We start from the raw sequence: 24,574 nt of genomic DNA, 5'->3' as shown, positions 1-24,574 counted from the left end.
CATGTAGAATAAGAGGATTGAGTTTTTAAATGTTTGAAAATGTCCTATTAATTATCTAACTAGTTAATTTTGTCTGTCTGCTTAATCTGGTTGGAAAGGGATGTGTTTGTTGTGTTCCATTCCATTGCATTTCAGTGACCACCTCTTCTGTTTCTTTGTGTTTTGATGTAGAGAGAAGACAAAGGTGGATTTAAAGTGAAACCTAAAAGTTGTGTCTGGACAAAGATCACCTGATTCCAGCAAACATGGATGGAAGACCCACCTGTGACCAGTGTGGAAAGACTTTCACCACAGCAAGTCACCTAAAAATCCACCAACGCGTCCACACTGGAGAAAGACCATATGAGTGTGACCAATGTGGAAAGACTTTCACCACAGCAAGTTACTTAAAAAAACAACAACACATCCACATTGGAGAGAGACCGTATGAGTGTGACCAGTGTGGAAAGGCTTTTGCCAGAGCAGATAGCCTAAAAGTGCACCATCGGGTCCACACTGGAGAAAGACCATATGAGTGTGACCAGTGTGGCAGTGCTTTCACCACAGCAAGTCACTTAAAAATCCACCATCGCATCCACACTGCAGAAAGACCATATGAGTGTGACCAGTGTGGAAATGCTTTCACCAGAGCAAGTGACCTTAAAATCCACCAACGCATCCACACTGGAGAAAGACCATATGAGTGTGATCAATGTGGAAAGAGTTTCACCCAAATGAATGGGCTTAAATGTCACCAACGCATTCACACTGGAGAAAGACCATATCAGTGTGACCAGTGTGGGAAGAGTTTCATTGTAGCAAAAGAATTAAAAATCCACCAACGCATCCACACTGGAGAAAGACCTTATGCCTGAGACCAATGTGGAAAGAATTTCACCCAAAGGACTGGGCTTAAAACTCACCAACGCATCCACACTGGAGAAAGACCATATAACTGTGACCAGTGTGGAAATGCTTTCACCACAGCAAGTCACCTAAAAAACCACCAACGCATCCACACTGGAGAAAGACCATACGGCTGTGACCAGTGCGGAAGGATTTTCACTCAAATGAATGTGCTTAAACTCCACCAACGCATCCACACTGGAGAAAGACCATATGAGTGTGACCAGTGTGGAAAGACTTTCACCAGAGCAAGTGACATAAAACTCCACCAACAGCTCCACACTGGAGAAAGACCTTAACAGTGCGGATTCTGTGACAAACCTTATCACAGTTTCAAAATGTACTAAACATGAATGTGCCAAACATTTCCACAAAGAACAAAAGCTGAACAGTTGTACAAAAAGTTAGACATTAGACTCTAGTGGAAAGAGTTAGTGTCATAACATTCATAACATATCTAAACAGTTTGAATGTTTCCAATGTGATGAAAGATTCTTGTCATCCTCTGCTCTCTGCAATCATCAGCACAGATGTGAATCATCAACGTGTGGACCAAAATGTCCCTCAGCATCAGATGACAAGAAGAAACACAGTGTGTGTGAACCAGGAGTACCCACTTCTGACAAGAACATCAGACTTAAAAACCTCCAGATCAGACTTCACAGAATCCAGATGTGAAGTAGTGATGGGATTTTTTGGCTCTTTGAAGGGAGCCGTTCAATCAGGAGCTGTTCACTGAAAAGAGTTGTTCAGAAGACTGACTCTTTTATGTTTTTTGCATTATTTTGAAACACCAATGTTTTAATGACTAAATAGGCTACATGTGATGATTGGCATTACATTTTAAAGGTGTTTAATTGGCGTGGCAGTAAACATCTTACCGTAAAAAAGAATAGTCAGTTTAAATGTGTGGGCTAAATACATGACGTGAGAGGTGACATTAGGCAAATGCTGGAATTTGACCAAAAACATCACGGTACATTATGTGGACTAGTCTGTAGCTTACAAATGAAGAAGAAAATAAAACATTTTCTCATGAAATAACATTTTATTCTCCTCAAAACAAGAACAATAAATGTGAGAAATGGGAAAAAATTGCACAAAACACAACAGTGATTAATCACTGCAATTACAGTACTTAAATACTTAAAAAAACTGCAGTGCAAATAAAATACTTCAAGTAACATTGCAAAATACCTGATATCTCTAATGTAAATATCAAAATGATACCACATTAGGAGTTCTCTCACTTGTACTTTGTATATAAAGATAAGGGATTGTAGAAAAATAAATAATATAAATAATGTTTTACATCTTTTGAACTTTATAAACAGCTGTATGTATAACATACATATGTCCATACATACATTACATACATTGTATGTAACTCCGGCAACATGAACAAAAATATATGTAAATACTCTGTTCTTCAAAGTAGAAATAAAATGTGGTAATAAGAAAAGGAATGCCGTAATGAGAAATAGAAAAAAAAAAAGTGCACACTTTGGCCTACAGATGTATGTACCGGATGTTGCTACAACTGAACAAAAAGAAACAATCTTAGCAAAAAGAAAACAACTGAAAACAAAGAGGGTTTCAACTTTCTTCTCTCACATTTCTAATCTTGCAAATTTGCATTTAGGAAGACAAGTGCTTGACAAGTTTCAGGCTTGAGGCGGTTTCTCCTTTCAGAGAATATTTATCCTGTCTTAGAGAACACTCTCTCCGAAGGCACTGAAGTTGCAACAATGCACAGCCTCTTTACCACAAGTCTGCTAAGTCTGGAATATACCAGGGCCTGACTCTGCCACCACTTTAGAGGATCCCCACTTTTTAGAAGAAGTGGCTCGCACCTCCATAATGGCGTCAGCTGTTGGGTTTCTGCTTGTCACAGCTCCAGCCACCTACATATGAAATGAAAATAATTATGAAAAAATGACCATATAACCTTATTCAGATTTATTTGAGCGGTGATGCTACACTTACTTGTTCATTAAAGTAGCTACAGACAGCAGATTCTTGTGTGCATCATCCTCCCTCCCCTTGGATGGTCTGACCACTTTTTTGTCGATTCCCCACTCTGCTGTCACACTAAGCAGTTTTTCTGCAAGATTATCTGCAGTGTGTCTCTCTGTGAACTCAAAGCAGTCCAGCAAACAGGAGCGCATTTGAAAATTGTCAATAAAATGACATGTAACCGACATAAAAGAGGCAGTTGCTCTCGAAGTCCAGCAGTCTGTAGTTAGACTAACTACTGATGCTTGGGATATCTGTTCTTTCAGTGATGCAGCTTCTCTTTCATACATCTGCATAACCATATTTGACACATGCTTCCTACTTAGAAGAACGTAGGAGGGGTTGAGAGCATAGCACACTCTCTTGAGCCCCCTGTCCTCAACAATTCTAAATGTCTGAAAATCTGTAGCTACCATTCTTGCTATGTCTTCATCAATTTTCCCCTGTCTGAGTGGGGTCAGTGCAGGTGTAAAATGATATTGATGAAGAGCAGTTTGTTTTGCTTTCGAGGAAGGGAATAATTGTGCAGGTGAAGATGGGTCAGTAGGTGTGCTAGGGTTAGAGGATGAAGATGCAGCAGAAGCAATACTTTCACAGTCCGACTGAACAATACCTGATGGAGAAGGCGCTGATGCGACAGCTGAGGAAACCGACGACACACTTGCACAATCATTGTCACTTTCAACTGTAGAATTCGTATCATCTGTGACTGTGACATTTCACCTGAGCTTTTCCACCAGTACAGCCGGGTGCTGAGTTTTCAAATGGCGGTGCCAATTATGCATTGACTTAGACTTCAAAGATATATTTTTTTTGCAAATATTGCAAGTTGCATGCCCATCTTTCCTCTCTGTAAAGTGCATCCAAATACTCCTTTTTCTTTGGCTCATTACTCACAGGTGGTGACTTACTCACTCTCAAACTTATCTCTGGTTTCGACCAGTCTTCCAGCTCCGCCTCCTCGAGTATGCTGACCTCACGCTTCAAACTGAGTCATGCACAGGGCGCAAGCATTCTTTTTTTTCTGCTCGAACATTCTCCTCCTGCCCAGTGCCTCCCCAGTGCCACTAAATTGACAGGCAATCGGACACTCCCTCCTTAAATTAAAAAAAAAAAAAAAAAAGAATGGCTCTTTAAGAAGACTCGGTTCCCATTGTTCATTTCAAAGAGCCATTCAAAAGACTTGATTCGTTCATGAACGTCACATCACTTGTATTTGCAGATCCGTTTTCATATTCGCTGCCCCTTTTCTTTGTCATATTCATTTCCATCAGATCATTCTCATTTTCATCAAATCCTCTGTTCACTGTCTTCTTCATTTGGTTGTTCTTTTTCATGTTCTTCATTTCTTTCATTTTAAATGACTCTTTTTCTGGTGTTAAACGCTGCCGCTGTCCTTTCCCATCCATTTTGATAAGAAAAAAAATTAAAGTCGCCTTCCCAGTGGTGCAACAAAAACACCGCTGGGCTTGCTTATCAAAAACAACTTACAACTAAAATAACATTAACTAACCAAAACAAAAAATCTAAATCACAAAACAAATGATGAGGAAGCCTTTCTCCCTCTCCTGCAGCTGCTCACTCCGTTCAAAACTCCACAGATGTGGACGTGTTCAGAGTGGTATGGCCATAAACGAGTGTCTGTCATATTCACCCTCTTTATAGATTTAATCACACTGAAGAGCAGGTTTTCCCCCCATGTTTTCTGATATGTGAACTCTAAATCACTCAGTATTAAAGGGCACATGTCACCCCCTTACTCATTGAGTTACACTGGCTACCCATAGCTGCCCGCATCAAATTCAAATCTTTAATCCTAGCCTACAAAATTCTCCGTGGGTCTGCTCCTGTCTACTTAGGTGCACTAATAAAAGCTTATGTCGCCCCACGACCACTCCGCTCGTCTGGGGAACGTAGTCTGGTGGTCCCCAGACCTTGTACAAGACAATCCAGGCTCTTTTCATGGGTCGTTCCATGTTGGTGGAACGCTCTACCAAGTGCTACAAGAACAGAGTCATCCCTGCCTATCTTCAAGAAGCTCCTGAAGACCCAGCTCTTCCGAGAGCACCTCCTGTCCTAGCACTTTCAAACATTCCATTTTAAATATTCTAATAAGGTTTTTCCCAGGACAACCACAGATTCTTTCACGATTATCTCTGGACCTGCTGCGGTGGTCCGGCCTCTTCCCTGCCCTCATCATCACCACTCACTTATCCTCAACCGCCTCCATGTGTCTCCCCCTACTCCCCCCTTCTCCCCCTCTCCCCCAGTCCCTATCTCTATCGCTCTCTCTTTTTCCCCTTCTCTACTCTCTCTCTTTAACCCCAACTGGTCAAGGCAGACGGCCATCCTCCAGGAGTCTGGCTCTGCTCCAGGTTTCTGCCTGTTAAAGGGAAGTTTTTCCTCGCCACTGTCACCAGTCACAAGTGTTTGCTCCTGGAGGATTCTGTTGGGTTTCTGTAAATTGACTTAGAGTCTGGTTTTGACCAACTCTATATATAAAATGTCAAGAGATAACTTTCTTGTGATCTGGCGCTATATAAATAAAATTTGATTGATTGAGTGATTTAATTGGTTTTCCCCTGTAAGTCGCTTTGGAAAAAAGCGTCTGCCAAATGCGTAAACATAAACATAAACATAAAGTGGCAAAGGACAAACAAAGTGATCTAAATAATCTCTAAAAGAGTCAAGATGAACATACCAGCCTGGAATGAATTCACCAAAAGCGTGGAACCAAGCTGGAAATAGCAGTTTCTGCGTATATTCAGTGTCTGAAGGAGGGGGAATATGGCGGTTGGACACTCATGGCCACGGTGAAAGCAAAGTTTCACGAGGTAACCCTCAGATGTGTTGTGACACCATTGTTTTGTTATCCTCCTGTAATGACTTCTATCTCTGTGATGTTGTAAACCTCTGTGTTTGGTGCAGTCAGTGTATCGGGTGTCAGCTTAAAGCCTTTGAGATTCCTTTGGAACCTCTTCCGCTCACATGCAGTGGTACTGAACAAGGCCGTGCAGAGAGCTATAAAGGGGCAGGGGCTCAAACTTTGAAAAGGGCACATGAAAATGAATAACCACCAATTACAAAGTTCACATTTATGACAATATGACAAAGGGTAGTTCAACAAAGTTCACATGTAGCAACAAGCAACATTATTAATCCACAGCAAGTCAAAGATTGACCAAATGGTCCAGATCAATGTCCTCAATACTGGGTGTGTCCTCCCTGAGCCCTAACACAGGCTGTGCACCTTCTGCACATACTCTGGATTCACCTCCTGATCCTATCTGGGGGATGTTGTCCCTCTCTTCCTGAAGGGCCTGGATGAGCATCTGGCGGTTGCCAGGTGCTGGACGCCTAGCATACACGGATCTACCAAGAATATCCCACAGATGTTCAATGGGATTGAGATCTTTGACTTGCTGTGGATTAATAATGTTGCTTGTTGCTAAATGTGAACTTTGTTGAACTACCCTTTGTCATATTTTACATTATCCTCTGGATACTCATCCACTGTTTTGTTGTTTGTTGTATTTTGTTTGTTAATTCAATGTTTTTTTTAAGAACAAAAAATAATTTGTTTTCATATTTAATAAAATGGTGTGAAATGGCATCACATAGAATATGTGATAAGTTTCTTTTGATGTTCAGTTTCTATAGAAGTGGAAATAAAGATGTAATGTGTAGAAGTTTTTGTGTGTTAATACCCTGCAAAAATCTAAATCTTACCAGGTGTATTTTTCTCATTTCTAGTCCAAATATCTCATCACACTTAAAATAAGACAAAATCACCTAAAGAGTAACTTTTCAGTGAGATAGAAGAACTTGGTTTTAGAAAATAGATCTGGAAAATCTTATTTCAAGAAATCTTAGTAAGATCATTTTCACTTGTTCCATTGGCAGATTTTTTTTGCTTAATTCAAGATTTTTTTTTTTTTTTTTTTTTTTGCTCAACTCACCAAATCCATGTCGAAATGCATGTCGAATGACTAATAGTAGCTCCACTGGAGTTTGATGAACAGGTTTATTGTTTTTCAGGTGAACATATCAGACAGAAATTAGTATCATAATAAATAACAACACAAACCTAATGAGACAAACCTGATAATGGAGAAAAATGTGAAAATAATGATAAAATATGGTACTTCTGTTAGTTTTATACAAGTAAAGATGATTATTATGAAATAGAATAGAATAGAATAGAATAGCCTTTATTGTCATTGTGTTTTCCAGTCAGTGCAACAATATGAATAAAAAGCCAATACATCAGAAAATAAAATTATAAAAGAAAACTAGTAGTAAAATAAGAAAATCAAATATAAGATTAAAATAAAGTTAAGTGTAAAATCTACTAAGTCTGAAAGGCACCGTATAGTATGATGGCCCAGAGGTGCAACAGTCCAAAAAAATTATCCACTGTAAGGAAAAAAAGAGATCAGGCCAAAAAATTTTCCACTATAAGAAATAAAAGAGATGAGCCCAAAAAATTATCCACTATAAGAAAAAAAAAAGACAACAGCCAAAAAATTATCCACTAGCCCAAAAAAAAATCCACTATATATTTTTAAAATAACTTTATTTTTAGCGCACTGACCTCAACTTTTGGTGGCTTACTTCATTAGCATTAGCCACATTAGCTGAAGGCTTTAAAAATTTTCAACCTATGCTTTTATTTTTCTGGTGGCCTTAATTTTAAGGCAAGAGACCTTTCGGGTAAAATGCCCCCTAAATTGAAAAGAAGGTGGATAATGTTTTTTTTTCTTATAGCAGATAATTTTTTGGGCTGTTCTCTTTGTTTTCATTTTTTTTTTTTTTTTTCCTTTTTCTTTATGGGCTCAGCTGGCTGACAGGCAGCTGTCTGTACCGATAAGGCAGCAGCCGACACCAACTGTACTCCCAGTCATCACAGCCCATTTTTCTGACACCTTTGCTTGTGTATCCTCTTTTACTTGGACATTTTACCAGGGAGTATCTCACACTACTTTTTTTTTTTTCCTACTTGTCTTGTCCAGCGTTCTAACAGCAGAATAGTAGTCTGGTTCCTTTTGGTGCTGAACAAATTTGCTTTGCCAAGGGTAACTTCATAAAGTATATGAAGCGGCCTTTGATATTCTACTGTGTTTATTATGAGTTTTGTTGAACCACATTTCAATGCCGGACCTGACATGGGGGGTGGGGGGCGGAGAAGAAGGGGAGAGAACAAGAGAGAAGAAGGTGGCGAAGACCCTCACAAGAAAGTATCAACAATACAAACAGCAACAACCATGGAGACAATTATAATGGAAACAATAACTACAACCAGAACTGAGTAAACTGGGCAGAAGAAAGAGAAAAAAAAAACAAAACTAAAAAAACAACAAAAAAACAACAATGAGATACATAAGACCTATGAAATGAAGAATATAAGAAAGCATGAACAAAATATCGTATACCACATTCGTACAAATAATACCTATAACAGATAATACCAGAAACAAATCCACACAACATCAGTTGTTCACATTCATCTGCTGTGACAGAGTGAACCAGGCAAACAGACTGAGGTGAAGAACACACACATGCAACCACAACTGCACTCCCTCCAAGGATCAAGGACCGACCAAGAGGGCCCCAAGGCCCGGCCATCCAGCAGACACCACACAGAGGGGGGATCCAGTCCGCCCCCCCCCCGAGAGGCAACAGTGTGCCCGCCCCGAAGATGGTCGAGGGAGGCCCCCGCCAGAGGCCCCACAGCAGCCAAGCACAGGCCCCAGGAGGCCAGGGACGCCAGCCGCCACCCCCCCGCCGGGGGCCAGCCACCCAGGGGCAGGCAAGGCGCCGGTCCCCGAGCCCCACGAGCCCAGGAGCCACCCATCTCCCCGGGCAGGGGTCCCACCCAGCCCACCGGGCGGCCAGGCCGGCCCAGACCGCCACCCACTGCAGGCCAGTGTGCACCCCGATGCCACAGCCAAGCGCCCTGGGGGCCCGGAGGCCCACCTCCCCATCCCACCAAGCCCAACCCCCAAACTCCACACACACCCCAGTCCCCCACTCACCCACACAAGCATATGCACACACACCCACTGACTCCCAGACAAACACACCATCCATCCCACATGTTTGACCATTCACACACACACACCCACACACACACACCCACAAACACCTCCACCCATGCCCATACACCCACCTACCCACATGCACACCCACACGTACACATCTACATGTACACACATACCCACACACATACCCACACCCATCAACAGCCCCTCCCACCCACCTGCACACACCAGACACGCGTATCCGGAGTGCCACCCCCCCCCCCAGCAGCGAGCAGCACCGCTGTCAGTCCCCCCAAGGCGCGGCACCCAAGCACAGCCCCAGCACCGACCGCAGCCCAGGGCGGCAACACCAGCCGCCAGGAACCCCACCGCAGTCCACCACCCTGCCAGCAACCGCCACACCCCCAATGCCCGCATACACACATCTTTCCTGGTCCCAACACGACCTGCGGCGGGCAAGAGTGGCTAGCCCAGCCCCCCCCCGACCACAATCCCCATGCACACACACCATTCATCAGAGGGCAGCAACCCCCCAGCAATGCAGCCAGGTGAGCCCCAAGCCAATGTTCCAGCCCCCCTCCCCCAGGGCCCCCTGCCCCAGACAGCATCCAGGAAACAGGGGTGTGGGAAGACCCCCCCTCCCCCTCGCCTCCCCACCTATCAGTGTTTTGAAGTGTGAGGTGTGTATGCAAGCGGTTAAAATTGAGGAGCATAACTGCGCACCACTGAGGGTGACGCCACACAGGCAGCCTCACCCACCGGCACGGCACCGCCCACCAGGCGCCACGCAGCCCGCCCCCCAAAAGTGAATGTGTGGTGTTAGTGTTTCTGTGTGTTGTGTTGTAGGTGGGTGTAATTAAAATTGAAGAGTTAGCCACCCCAGGGTACCACAGAGGGAGGCAGTTTTAGTGACCCCCCCTGCTGTACCCCCTCGGAATGTACACCCTCCCCAAGACCCTACGTGCTTCTCTTTGTTTTCTTATAGTGGATAATTGATTTGGGGTGTTCTCTTTTTTTTCTTATATGGATATTTTTTTGGTCTGTTGCTCCTCTGGGCCACTGCAGTATAGTGATACTGACCCACACATGTTCTGGGTCAATTCTAGGATTCTTCTATTATAGGATGAACAGGCAAAATTATTCCAGTCTATCTGAACTGTCTGTATGGACTCCTGAAATCAGGAACCTAATGAAACAAATGACATTACATTGGTTAGTTTGGTTTAAATTCTTTTATGGATGTATATAAATGATATGGACATAAATATTGGGACACATCATGTCTACAGCTGTAAGATGTCCTGTTCATGATGATTTGAGACATAAACATAAATATTTCCATAAAGTTTAACGGGAGGTTTTTCTTCCTACAGCGATCAGCCATAACATTCTGACATTTACAGGTAAAGTAGTATTAATGTTGATTATGTCATTACAATGGGATCTGTCAGTGGGTGGGATTTACACTATATGGACAAAAGAATGTGGACACATTGAATTCAGGTGTTTCTTTTCTAACAGGGGTCTGGGATACAAAACAATAGTGACAAATGTCAGAATATAGATTTATATTAGGATAAATATCATTGCATTGGTTAGTTTGGTTTAAATTGTTATATTGATCAATATAAATGATCTGGATTCAAATATTGGGACACATCATGTCTACAGCTGTCATCCTGCTCCTTTTCCAATGTTTTCTTTTCTTTTTAAATAAATCTTTTCATTGTTTGGTTTTAATGTTATGTTTGAAATAAATAAACAAACAGCTGGAAGATGTCCTGTTTATGCTGATTTCAAATGAACATATATATATTCCTTGAAGTTTAATGGGAGGGTTTTCTTCTTAAGTGAGATGTGAAGAAAGTAGATGGTTGGTTGTGGTTGAAATGTTTTATTTACAGTCAGAGCATGAGAAATAATTTATAATTTTTGAGGTAGAACATTTAAAATCATAGTCATGGATAAAAAAAACAATCAATGTTGAGAGAAATTAAGTAAAAATCATCTCTGATTTTGGAAACAAAGATACTACTGTACTGTACACTCAGTACAAGAGCATGTGTTTGAAATGTCACAATATCACAATGTTGTGAAGAACAAACCCCAGATGACGCACATAATCCAGTCCTCCAGTTGTTAGCTAACGTTCACGTCAACCTGTTCAAAGTTCTTCCTTCCCTTCCGAATCATGTCTATATGATCCACATCCAGTTGGAATCCTCTGTCCACTTTACTGGGAGGTGTTGGACTTGGTCCAATCTGAGGAACATCACTGATATGAAGTTTTGGGAGTTCCTGAAGACAGCGCGTGTAGACCGTCTCCATAGTTACACCAGAAACAACACAGCAGTGTTGACTTTAGAATACCTGGTCGTCATAGCGACTGCCCGCGTAACTTCCGTGTCGTTCCGTCAAACGCTGAATCTTTTCCTCGTCCACCAAGGACAGAAATGTGTGAACCTCCTGGACCGACCACGGTGTGGTTTTGTGGGCTGTCATCATGGATTAGCCTACCGCTATATTTACTGTACACTTCCACATCTGGTTTATAAATGTCGGGACGCGCATTGATGACGCAATGATGCAGAGACAATTCTCTGACCAATCATCGAGCCGTTAGCAAAGACACGCTTTACTTTACATGGACAAATCAGAAGGCTGTATTGACATAGCCAACCAATCAGAAAAACAGCTGAATTTTATTTTTTTGTATGAATGCAATACACTTCCTTACTCCTCCACTGTCATTATTGATGCTAATTACCTGCAGTGGGAGTAACAGGGGTGTGAAGGGGATTTGAAGGAATATAGTAAAAAAAAAAAATGCTCCAGGAAAACATCTCCTACCCAACCTTTAATCATTGGTCAATATGAAACTGATGTATGAACTGTTTTGCTGCTCAGAGATTCTGTGGCTCTGCTCCTGTGAGTGTGTGTGTGTGTGTGTGTGTGTGTGCGTGCGTGTGTGTGCGTGTGTGAGAGCTGCGCTCTGCCTCAGGGCCCCGCCCCCTCACACACACACACACACACACACACACACACACACACACACACACTCACTCAGCTGCAGCAGAGGAGAGGACGAAGACAAGACAAACTGCAGTTTTTCCTCCGTGGTAAGCTGTGACTTTTTAAACTATAGAACTCTACACTTTCGTGTCCCATGACAATAACGTCCTTGGTCTCTGCACAGACTCTCCACCTTTAGGACCTTCAGGACCCCAACCCACCCTTTAATGGCCTGGAGCCAGAATCTGCTTTTTCTTCTGACAAACAGATGAGATCCCCTCGGGATATTATAAATTGTCCATCCCTTTCCGGTTTGTGTAGTTCACAACACAACAACTCCTTGTCATTTTCTTTTGCTGTTTGACTCCGATTGTAAACAATGAGAAATGTCCCGCTTTCTGCCCCTGAATGCACGCGTATTACATCGACGAATCAGAACACTGTATTGACATGGCCAACCAATCAGAATGTAGCTTGTTGTCATTCCCGGAAGTGCCAGCCCTGTTTGTTCCTCCTTTATTTTTGCTGTTAGAGCCAGAGACAAGCCGTGAAGCGGGTTCATCCAACTTCATTCTACTCGATGTTAGTCGGTGGGTTTGGACACAGATTCTCATCTTTTGATACTTAGGAGCAGTTTGAGCTCAAATCTACCCAAGTCTTTTTCCTCCTGGATATGTCGGTGCTCTCCGCTATAGTTAGCCGGTACCGGAGCTCCTAACTCTCGTGCAGTGAAGCGGAGACGGTCACGTGAGTTTGGATGGATTTCCTTTTCAGTCCTCGCGCTGCTTGAACATGCTCCGGTTGTTTTCTATGCGCTGCATAGGAGTTTGTTTAGGGCCGTTGCTATGGAGATAACATGGCGGTAGTAGGAACACGAGAGCACCAGCAGCGCTGATATTTGTAATTCCGCCCAAAATACACAGTTGAATCTTATTTCCTGTTCAATAGAACAGAGTTTGTTCTGATATAGATACTTGTACATTGTGATGAATAACAGTGACTAACGCCCCCGTTTGTGCCTGAGCACCCCCCTCTCAGCTTTCTCATCCAGAACGCCCCCTGGGGGGCGGTCCCACCCCCGTTGACAAACCCTAGTGGAGGATGTTAAAGTCATGTCTGCTGTTTGTTTGTTCCACTTGTAGATTTCCTGCCTCAGTGGATGAAATCCTGGGAATGCAGAGCCATCATACAGACCTTCTGGAGCTGCTGGGTCACAGATTGGATCTTTAGGACTGAAAAGCTTTTCTGAGGTCAGTGAATACTCCAACTGTGGGATGGTTTGGACTGATTGAACTGCTGATTTCCTCTGTTGAGTCTATTAATGCCAGTGAAGTTCCTCTGCTCTGCTTTATGTTTATCTATGAATTTGTCCAACCGTTTACTGAATAGTTTTTCTAGAATTTGTGAGAATTGAGGTCGAACTGAAACAGGTCTGGAGTTTGTGAAATGGTGGTTAATCCTCGATTTATGAAGAGGGAACTTTAGCAACTTTCCTTTGGTTTTAATTTAGACATATTCCAGGTTGACTGTTGGTTTACAGAAATATGTATTCCTGATGTTTTATACACTGTATAAGTGTTTTTGTGTGTGTTTGTAGTTTTGAAGATGGTTTTATCAGAGATGAGAGTTAGAAGAGTTTAGTGCGTTCATGTCTCACAGATAGCTGCTGTCTAGGTCGTCTGACTGAATTTGTCGTGTATGGAGCAGGAGATGAGGAGGGATTTTTCCTCCTGTTGCTCAGTACATGTGCAGACTATTAGTAGATGGAGTTGTAATGTAAAACAAACTTCACTTTGTTCTTGCTCCTTAGTGAGTCCTGTGTTGTTTGTATGTGAGGTTATATCAAATATTGTTTGTCCTTTTAACATTGAGTATCTGCTGCTGTTTGAATCAGTTGCTTTGCTTCTTTGAACTGGTGTTTTGTATTGTGTTATTTTGCAGATATTGCAGAATTCGTATCAATAATGCTATTGTTGTGTTCCTACTTTTACTGTTGAGATGATGTGATATGAGATGTTGCAGACTATTGGTAGATGGAGTTGTAATGTAATGTTTAGTTCTGGCTCCTTGGTGAACCCCCCCACCCCCATTGTACCTATGTTTGTTGTAATTGTTGGCTTTGCTGGCCTTTGTCTCCTGGAGCCCCCTCCTCAGCTGGTCCATAGTGAGGGAGGGGGGGGGGGTGACTGGAGGGGCTCCTCTGTTATAGGGAGGGGCAGAGGAGCCTATGGTAACAGCAGGGGTGGGATGGGGTGTTCCATACTTGAGAGGTGTGAAGAGGGACCTGGGGGCTAGAGTCAGGACAGATTCAAACCTGTTGAAATGCAAATTCCTCTCGTTTGCCCAGTCCTGATCTCCATTAAATGGTGGGCGGTCATTATTCGATACGTTCAGGGTGCAGAGGTGAATTTGGATGCATCACCAAGAAAAAGAAAACTGGTGTAACTCAACAGTTTTTTGTCCAATCAGCACCAAACTCCATGAGCATGATAAGAGTCACACCCTGAACATTGTAACGTAGAAGTCTCAATAACCTAAACAAAAAATAATTTGTTGGGCGCCAGACAGGAGAAGGGTTAAATTTCCTTCCACCTGTTGAATTTATTACATCTTAAACTTAAAGGTGAAAGAAACAACAACAACAACAAAAAACAAAAGAAACCCAGCTGCTCACTTCATGGTTACAAAATACATCTGTTAACACATAAAATTAAGGTTTCTTAACTTTCCCTCTTGTAGACCAGCATTTAAAAATCATCTGCATAATCATCAAAACATTTCTTATTATTCATAAACTCAAAAAAACATCTTAAATCAGGAATTAAATATTAAATTAAACTTAGGTAGTCCATTGCTGATCACAATAGGTTTTTCATGTAAGTATAAAGTTCAGTTCAGTTCAGTTCAGGGGGGATGTGTGTGTGTGTGAGAAGGGGTAAAGATGTTGGGGGTCCAGTTCAGGGCAGGTTGGAGGTTAGGGGCATATAGGTGTAGAGTAGGGGGGGAGAGAGAGAACACAGGGGGTTTCCTCAGGCCAGACAGGAGAAGCCAGGAGAGTTTGGGGAAAAAAGGGACTTATCTGGTTGGGGGGTGTCCTCCGAGAGAGAGTACTCCTGAGTCCGAGCAGGTCAGGTCCGCCTGCTCCAGGGATTCAGCTTCTCTTTTTAAAATCTCCTGGGTCCACATCGGTCCATTTCCAGATTCTTCCGTTAAAATCACATTAAGGTTTTCTTTTTTTTTTGTTCTTCCCTCCTTTCCTTGTCAATCTCACTTCTCCTTTTTTCTCTGACCTCCTTCCAGTCTCTCTTTTGTTTGAGTTTCCCTCCAACACAGCTCTCAGGTGTGTCTCATTTATCAGCTTCCCTTCCCCCTCCTTACCAGTGATGTCATTGTTAAGTTCTACTTCCTGCTACAACATCACATGACAATATTGAATCAGACTCATAGTGCCACCTATTGGTAACAATAAATGACACGTTTTGGTGTTTTAATGTACAGATTGAACATGTCCAACTTTAATTTCCTCAGAAAACCTTAACAAGTTCAGGATTTAATACATTCCAAGTTGGTGACGTTAGGTAACGTCATATGATCGTGGTGGTGAAACGAGTTCTGAGGTTTTTTTTATAAAACAAGTAATTGTTGTAACTCATTTGTACATTGTCGAATCTGCATCAATTTTCACATGTAGAATAAGAGGACTGAGTTTTTCAGTGTTTAAAAATGTCCTATTAATTATCTAACTAGTTAATTTTGTCTGTCTTCTTAATCTGGTTTGAAAGGGATGTGTTTGTTGTGTTCCATTCCATTGCATTTCAGTGACCACCTCTTCTGTTTCTTTGTGTTTTGATGTAGAGAGAAGCCAAAGGTGGATTTAAAGTGAAACCTAAAAGTTGTGTCTGGACAAAGATCACCTGATTCCAGCAAACATGGATGGAAGACCCACCTGCGACCAGTGTGGAAAGACTTTCACCACAGCAAGTTCCCTAAAAATCCACCAACACATCCACACTGGAGAAAGACCATATGAGTGTGACCAATGTGGAAAGCGTTTCACCCAAATGACTGGGCTTAAACGTCACCAACGCATCCACACTGGAGAAAAACCATATGAGTGTGACCAGTGTGGAAATGCTTTCACCACAGCAAGTTCCCTAAAAATCCACCAACGCATGCACACTGGAGAAAGACCATATGAGTGTGACCAATGTGGAAAGGGTTTCACCGAAATGATTGGGCTTGTACGTCACCAACGCATCCACACTGGAGAAAAACCATATGAGTGTGACCAGTGTGGAAAGAGTTTCACCCGAATGATTGGGCTTATACATCACCGACGCATCCACACTGGAGAAAGACCATATGAATGTGACCAATGTGGAAATGCTTTCACCAGACCAAGTAACCTAAAAATCCACCAACGCAACCACACTGGAGAAAGACCATATGAGTGTTACCAGTGTGGAAATGCTTTCACTACAGCACATCACCTAAAAATCCACCAACGCATCCACACTGGAGAAAAACCATATGAATGTGGCCAGTGTGGGAATGCTTTCACCACAGCAAGACACCTAAAACAACACCAACACATTCACACTGGAGAAAAACCATATAACTGTGATGCTAGCTAATCACCTAAAAATCCACCAACGGACCCACACTGGAGAGAGACCCAAGTCCATCCCATAATTTCACACCCACAACCCAAATCCATCTACACTTCACATCTGTCCTCACTTTAGTCCATTCACAAATATAAAAACCTCTGAAATTATAATTACTCTGTGTTAATGGAAAGAAATCTTGAGTGCTATTTGGAACAATATTATTTTTTACTTTATAAATCATTTACACCATCCTGCAATTTTAAGAGTTTCAAGTGGAATAAATCAATTATTGGTTACTTCAAAATAGCCTACTTTATTACTTACTTTACTAATAATTCGGTATATTATCAGTACAGGTTCAGTTATTGTCAGGTTTATATCAGTGAAATAAGACTTTATCCTTATTTGATGTGTTTGTGAGACGTATCTTATGCTAAATGGCAGATAAAGTGTGACTTTGAATCTTGCTCTAGGCCATGCAAAAAGGCTCTGTACTTTTCTTAACACTATTGTAACGCTGCTGACCTCAATATAAAAAACAAAGTGAAAATGTATGAGAAGAAAAAACAAAAGAAATGAAATGTTATAAGTTCTTTGCTTGGTGAGTGATTTTGATTTGCTAATCTAAGTTGTATTCTGATTTATACTTTGTGTATTTTCACCTTTGTGCTGAACAGGGATGAAAAGGTCAGGTTCAGCACAATGTGCCTGTTTTGCAACGTGGAAATGTTTTGTGGTTAAGGTGAGCTGAGTGTAATCTTCATTATGAATTTGGAAACTTACTGTGGTCAAGAAATGCTGGCCTCCCTGCGCAAATGTTCGACCAAGGCGTAACTCTGGAAGCTCTTTGTGGTTAAGCTATGCTATCTAAGCTGAACTCCCTGTGCAAATGTCAAACCAAGGTTTGACCCTTGATCAAACTGTCAAATGCATAAGTGCTATTTTGCAGATTTTGCAGATGTCCAATGCACTTGTTAAACTTAAAGTGAACTTTCAAATGGGTGTGTGCTCAGAGTGATTGATGTATATACTGACGTGATTTGCTTGACGTGTGTACTGACGCATTTTACCCAGCAATTGTTAACCAATCATATGTGTTTGTTGAACTTATGTAACTGAATATGGGAGTCACTAAACATTGGAGTCTTCAAAGAGTCACTGAAGACTATAAAATGTAATGGAGAAGATTTTTATGTGTTAGACGAATAGTGTGTTTGATGGGATACTAGTGGTAAAGTGCCTTCTCTGAAAACTCACAATTTTTGGATTTTTGTGAATCATTGCTGTTTTCAATAAACCACATTCTGGGTTTACCTTTTTTAAACTTCAACCTTGCCTATTGGTGGATTTTTCCTTCATTCTCCTGTTGTGTTTTTCCATCGGCAGCTTTAAGTGGTAAATTTCTTTACCATATTAGTTAACCCCCATCGCTTGGAAGCCCGGCCTCTGGGCAGACCTCAGTTTTAACACAGTATCTGAGCAGGATAGAGAACACCGGCAGTCATGCACTTTTCAGGCACGTAGAGTTAAGCCCAGGGCACAGTGAAGATAGTTACCTGGTGTTAAAATATAAAGGTATCTGGGGCAGTAATCCATTAACTAATATTATTGTAGTTTGTTGTGGTTATTGTGCTACGTGCTTAACATGTTATCATGTGCATCACTGAGAATTCTTTAAGACTAAAGAACTTAAAGCGCAGACTCAGAAATTCAAATAATGCTGAAATTGAAATAATGCTGGAATTCATCAGACTCCTGCTCTCCAGGAGGCAGAGACTCAAGCTCGAACTCTTGATTTTTTCTCCATTTTTCATGGTTATCATCATGTATTTGTCTTCTGTGAATCTCCTTGGGGGCATTTGTGAATTTTGAGGAAAATCCAAGTCTGTGATTTGAACTGTTCTGTTTTTTTTTTTTTTTTACAAGTGGACACCTAGTGCTGTCATCAGTCAGGTTTGGCCACAGTGCAGGATCATCAGTGACAACTGGAGGACCTTCCTTTGTTGATAATTCAGGTGCAGGTGAGGAGGTGGTTTAGGAAGTGCAGGCTGGGACATCCTCTTGGGTTTCCTCAAAGGACTCCCCATAATCGACGCTGAATAAGACCATAATGATCAGTCTAATTATTACCATTTTAAATAATCCCAATTAGACATTATATTAGACTGGATAAATACTTTATTAAACCATAAAAACCCAAACACACACCATCGACCAAAACCATCGACTGATCTAAAATGTTAAACCCTTACTGATCCACTAATCTTAATACATGTCAATAATTGGTGTAAAATGCAGTTTGTCATCTTTTACAATGTATTTTTTATTTATTTTTTGACAAAAATATCGATTTTTCTTCACTAGCTTCTCAGTCATGTGACCCAGAGACTCCAAATCAGTCTCAAATTATTATAATAAAGAGGACCTTTAGGAAACACCACTTAATATTTCTCTCCAGTCTATATTAATATTTTTTATGAATATTATTCATATTTTTAAATAAACATGTCATTTTTTTCTCAGAATGTATTGAAAAAAAAGACATTTTTTGTAAAAAATATGAATAATATTCATAAAAAATATTAAAATAGACTGGAGAGAAATATTAAGTGGTGTTTCCTAAAGGTCCTCTTTATTATAATAATTTGAGACTGGTTTGGAGTTTCTTGGTCACATGACTGAGAAGTTATTGAAGAAAAACAGACATTTTTATTAAAAACTAGAAGCACTCGGAGAGCGCAGACTTCCGCCAAGGCTGATCAGTGGCCCCCCCCATGGGCCCCCCCACCCAGGGTTTGTTTGTCTGTCTGTCTGTTTGTTTGTCTGTCCGTTAGTGTGCAACATAACTCAAAAAGTTATGGACAGATTTGGATGAAATTTTCAGGGTTTGTTGGAAATGGGATAAGGAAGAAATGATTAAATTTTGGTGGTGATTGGGGGTGGGGGGGCCCACGGGGGGGGGCTACTGATCAGCCTTGGCGGGGGTCTGCGCCCCCCCGCCGTGGGCCCCCCCACCCCCCATCACCACCAAAAGTTAATCATTTCTTATATTTCATTTCTTATATTTTCTTTCTTATTATATGTACATTTTGTGGTGATGACATTGAGACTACTGACCAGATACTTTTTTCATGTAATGTGGTGCATTTATTTTGGGTTGACATTAATAATTGGATAAAACAACAGATCCCAGCATTCTCCAATTCAATATCAACCACTGATGTCACATTAGTATGATCCTCCAGAACAAAAACAATGAATTCTGCTGGAATGGTATTTTGAGACTTGCCAAATTTTTTATTTACAAAAATAGAATTATGAAGTCATCCCCCGAGTTTATTGTTTTTATAAATGAATTCAAACTATACTTAAAGTCCCTGAAATTAATTGAAAACCTCAAAGCCACAAAATATTATAAAATGTTCAACAAATGTGCCATAGAAATCAATACTTGAGTTTCCCCCTTGTGCAATGGTTTACAATATTTATTTATTTTATTTTATGTATCATATATTATTTTAATTGTTGTCAATTTTTATTTCAAGACTTCTTTTTCCTGATTTGTATTTGTATTCTAATTTAATATTTGTCAGTTGTTGATGTTCTTTTGCCTTGGGCAATGTATGCCTCACATGGAATGTGAAATTGCCACATTGAAAAAATTGGGAGTGTTATTTACTTCGGAAAACTTAGGAAAGTATTTGCACTTAGAATTGTGAGTAAATTCTACAAGGGTGATCATCTATAGGCACAACATGAGTCATAGAACTACAGAACACAGAACAGAAACCTGCTTTTAACGAATATTTACAACTTGTAAGGTAGCCCACCGTCACATGACTCAGTGACACTGTAAACCACCTGAGTCACATGACTCGGCACAAACTGCCCCCATTACGTTCAGTGTGTTACGCTACAATCCTTTTTCTAACTTTTATTAATAGACAATATTTAAGTAACATTTACACAACATTTGACATATTTGTTCTGCAGTTTAAATTGCCTATTAAAACTTCCTTGGTATTTGTAGGTTCATGTGCACTGACTGTAACCTTTGAATATTATGTGAAAATACAGAATACAACTGACTGTGCCCACACAGTTTATTTATTACACAAAGGACATATTTAGTTTTACTTGAATAATTCCAGTTCTCACCGATACTTACAATTAGAAAATAAAAATTGTGACAGTTAACTTAATAAATATTACTACACCAAAAAAATTTTTTTTCAGTGCATGTTTGTTATGTACAAAGTTTACAAAAAAACCCGCAAAAATTCCAATGAATGAGCATATGAGACCCTGACAATTACTTAATTTATTTTTTTTTAATATATGATTGTGTTTTTTATTTTATTTTAGTATTTTATGTTATTTGGGTTTTGTTTTCTTTTAATAATAATAATAATAATAATAATAATAATATAATAATCTTTATTTATATAGCACTTTTCATACATTAAAACTGTAGCACAAAGTGCTTTACATATCAGTTTAAAAATCAGTACCGCCCCCCACCCACACCCACTCACCCGCACGCGCACACACACACACACACACACACATATGCAAACCCACAAGCTCACACATACTTAAAAAGACTGACTCAGCATGGGTAGACCAGAACAAAAATGTAACAGTAAAAGAGGAGGCGCTGTCTCAGGGAGCCATCCGCACCCGCTGTTTTTGTTTTCTTTTATTTATTTTCTTTTATATTGCTTCATTTTGACTTCATTATTTTATTTCCTTTTACTTCACACGATTTTAGATTGCATTTTATTTTACTTAATTAGATTTTTATCTTATATTGTATTGCAATTTTCTTTTTTTCCGTTTTGTTTTCATTTTTTATTTCATTTATTCAGCTCCACTTTCCTGTTTTAACTCATATATTAGTGGCTCCTCCATTAGTGAACACTGACTCCAAACAGTCATTTCCGGTCCAGATGTATAGGCGGAACCTTCAGACCCGGACCAGTTCCACCCGGGCCGCATTAGGGTGTCGGTTTCCTCCTCAGACCTAAATCGGACCAGTGTTACTAAATTGGACAAAAACTGAATCTGGAGACTTTTTTAAATCGTCTTGGCGAATTTTTTTTCTTTTTCGTAAGAGACTAGTGACAAATGTGTGTCCTTTTTCTGCTTCTGCTGCAGACTTTGATGGGATTTGGAGACTGGGACGTGAAAGCACGGATCGTCCTGCACAGTAAGTGATCTCTATCATCGTAAAACGTTGGTAAAAGTGGGTCCAGTTCCAAGTACCCCGACCTCACCAAAAACTACAATGTGACGTCATCACAACAATAGCGGCGCACAGTGTGGAAGTTCACAATGAAAAGAAACTTGACAATGTCTAATCAGCTCCTCCGTCATTTGGCCTCTTCCATCTGGTTTGCGTATATGAGAACACTGGACTGTCCACAGTCCAAATGCCTCCTCAGTATCAAAGCAAATAGGAGCTTAGATCTGCCATCTCCATGTTTGTAGTTTCTGTTCAACGTGGATCACCTGGAACACTTTGAGGTGGGATGGAGTTCAGTCCAAGTCAGATAGATTCTACCTGCCAGCACTCTGGAATGCAGCATATTCAATTTTCAATTCAATTTCAGTTCAATTTTATTTGTATAGCCCAATATCACAACAAGGTTATCTCAAAGGGCTTTACAGAGTCAGTTGGATGTAAACAACAGTCAAATAAACAGCAAGAAAATGAGTAGTGTCCTGGGCATCCCCTGTCCTTAGACCCTCCTTCTCGGCAAGGAAAAACTCAAAACCCAGTGGGAAAAGGGAGAAACCTCGGGGAGAACCACAGTGAAGGAGAGATCCACTCCCATGGACGGACAGACTAGAGATGCACCAGGACTGATGGACGTCCATTTGCAGATGTAATTCTAGTCTGCAAGGATGCAGTAGGGTGGACACATGGGGGGTCCATCCCGCTGGATGAGACAGGCATATGAGACATATGCACAGCCCCACGACTTCCTGAACTGAAGGCAGCTCCTTTAAAGCAACTGGTCAAATTCAGCTTTTCTCCAAAGCATCTGGTTTATCACTGAACCTCCAAAAATGTGAGCTCTGATCTGTTCATACCAGTGATGTTCACAGTAGAGCTAATATCCCAGTGAAAGACCAAGTGAAGTATCTTGGAATGATAATCACAAAAAATGTAACTAAAAGAACTGATTTAAATATTATTACCTGACTTGTTGAAACTCCAAATCAGAGACGGAGTTAAAAAGGTCAAATTGTGATAAAAATCTGAACTGATACACATGTGGTATTGTAGTGGTTTCAGAGCTCTGTTGTTGTTGTTGTTGTACCATGGCTGTGATAAATAAATGTTTCCATTGCATGTTTTGTGGCTTTGGTGTTCTTGTGTGAGTAAAGTATCGGTACGTTTGGAGTTTGGGCGTTGGTTCAACTCGGGTTGATGCACATCTCAGAGTTGTCTGAGCGATGCATGAGGTTTGATCTCACTATGACAGTAGTGATGACGTATGAGTGAAGTGAACTGATCAGGGGTTTTCTTCAACTGAGCTTGGAAGAGTTGTGTAGCAGAAGGCCGTCTGAAGAGGCGAGGTGTTCTGCTGAGGCCCCTCCTTTTGGGGTGTGGTGACGTAAAGTGAAAACTGTAGTGTAAGACTGCAGGGGAGACACAGACCCAACCCCTTTAGTTTAGCCAAGTAAGGTGGAAAGAGTTTGGAGGAAACAGACATCAAAGAAAGAGGTAAAGGAAAAAAAATAATCAAGGTTGATTAATTTAAGTTCACTTCACATTTGGTAAAGCAGAAATATGCAAATAAGATAAAATAAAGAAAAATATTTGAGTCTAAATTCTGTTGTTCAGATGTAAAGGCACTGAAAGGCCTAAACGATTACACTGCTCTAGAATTTCTTAGGAAATATCTGCTTCAGACATTAAATGTGCAAAAACGTACATACATAAATGAGATGAATCAGAAAACAAATGATGAAAGTGGTGATTACCTCATGTTTTCAATATATATAATAGTGTGTTATTCCACATGTATGTTGGTTCTATGTACATTTATCCAATAGATTTATAAATGTTCCTCTAGATAGAACCTGTAAAGTGAATGTATTGTCTTGTTGTTTTGAAGTAGATCTGGTAGATCTGAGACAAACATTCTTTTGGAATAAATCCATTCTCTCTTTAATTCTCAGAATTTCACTTCTTGACCCAAGACTGTATCTTAGAAGCTACAACCAACTGGAACTCTGGACTTAATTTTTCTTTCTTAGTGACTCAGATTTGGTAAGGTTAACTACTGTTCTTCTGGAAGCATTTCACATGTAGACCAGTGTTATAGTAGTATAATTTCATAATCTCTGCTTCCTTTGGATTTGCGTTACACTGGGGTGACTTTAACACCTGATTTGATGAGGATATCTGTAATTAGGTTATAATAGAAGGTTGACCTTAGCAGTAATTCATCTAGATGACGTGTCAAATTCAAAATTTCCAGTAAAGGGATTATTGTTCCAGCAGGTAACGACAGATTGTATAGTGAGAAGCTCTGAGTCTGTTAATGTTGTTGACAATGTTATCCAAAAGAACCATACATTCCCAAATGTTTTGTCTTTGCGGTCCAAAGGCAAAGCTGATGTATGTTTAATTAAAGGTATAGAATCGTTTACAATTAGAGTAAACATCTGAAATCAAAAGCTGAGGTGAGGATTGAACCAATTATTAATGAGCTGCTTAAAGCTGGAGTCATAATTGAATGTCCACTTTGTAGTATACTTTTATTTTTAGTCAAGAAAGTGCTGCTGTTTAAAAGTTGGTGCATGATACAACAGATTTACAGGTAATTAATAAAACTGTATATTTTCATGTGCGGTGACCGTGTTTTGACTTACACACATTGTTGAATGATTTGAGACCATGAAGCCAAATTGTCTCAGTAGTCGCTAGCAGCAATGTGTTCTTATTTGTATCAGTACATGAAGATAGTCTGTTTTGGTTTGCATTTACATACAAAA

At 40.5% G+C, this 24,574-nt stretch overlaps 3 protein-coding genes and 1 pseudogene across 11 annotated transcripts in view; 3 read left to right on the top strand and 1 right to left on the bottom strand.

Annotated features, from left to right (window-relative positions):
- Positions 1–24,574, top strand: part of LOC115435836 (uncharacterized) — a 1,131,008-nt gene that overhangs the window by 546,516 nt on the left and 559,918 nt on the right. The window lies entirely within an intron of this gene.
- The window catches only part of LOC115436331 (zinc finger protein 658B-like), a 763,626-nt gene that overhangs the window by 414,034 nt on the left and 325,018 nt on the right, over positions 1–24,574 (bottom strand). The gene's annotated exons all lie outside the window — the stretch shown is intronic.
- LOC115436291 (zinc finger protein 239-like) overlaps positions 1–24,574 on the top strand; it is an 887,505-nt gene that overhangs the window by 579,078 nt on the left and 283,853 nt on the right. For 2 of the 9 annotated variants that reach the window (XM_030159114.1, XM_030159113.1), the window contains exon 1: positions 12,314–12,701. The exons of 5 other annotated variants lie outside the window; for them this stretch is intronic. The gene's annotated coding sequence lies outside the window, so the exon portion shown is untranslated. Of the gene's footprint in view, positions 1–12,313; positions 12,702–13,096; positions 13,205–24,574 lie in introns of those variants that run through there. 2 more of the 9 variants (XM_030159120.1, XM_030159117.1) reach the window with 2 other exon arrangements.
- LOC115435839 (zinc finger protein 271-like) overlaps positions 1–24,574 on the top strand; it is a 33,419-nt pseudogene that overhangs the window by 923 nt on the left and 7,922 nt on the right.

This window comes from Sphaeramia orbicularis, chromosome 16 (assembly GCF_902148855.1).
Source record: "Sphaeramia orbicularis chromosome 16, fSphaOr1.1, whole genome shotgun sequence".
Lineage (NCBI taxonomy): Eukaryota > Metazoa > Chordata > Actinopteri > Kurtiformes > Apogonidae > Sphaeramia > Sphaeramia orbicularis.
This window is presented reverse-complemented; position numbering and strand designations above follow the sequence as displayed.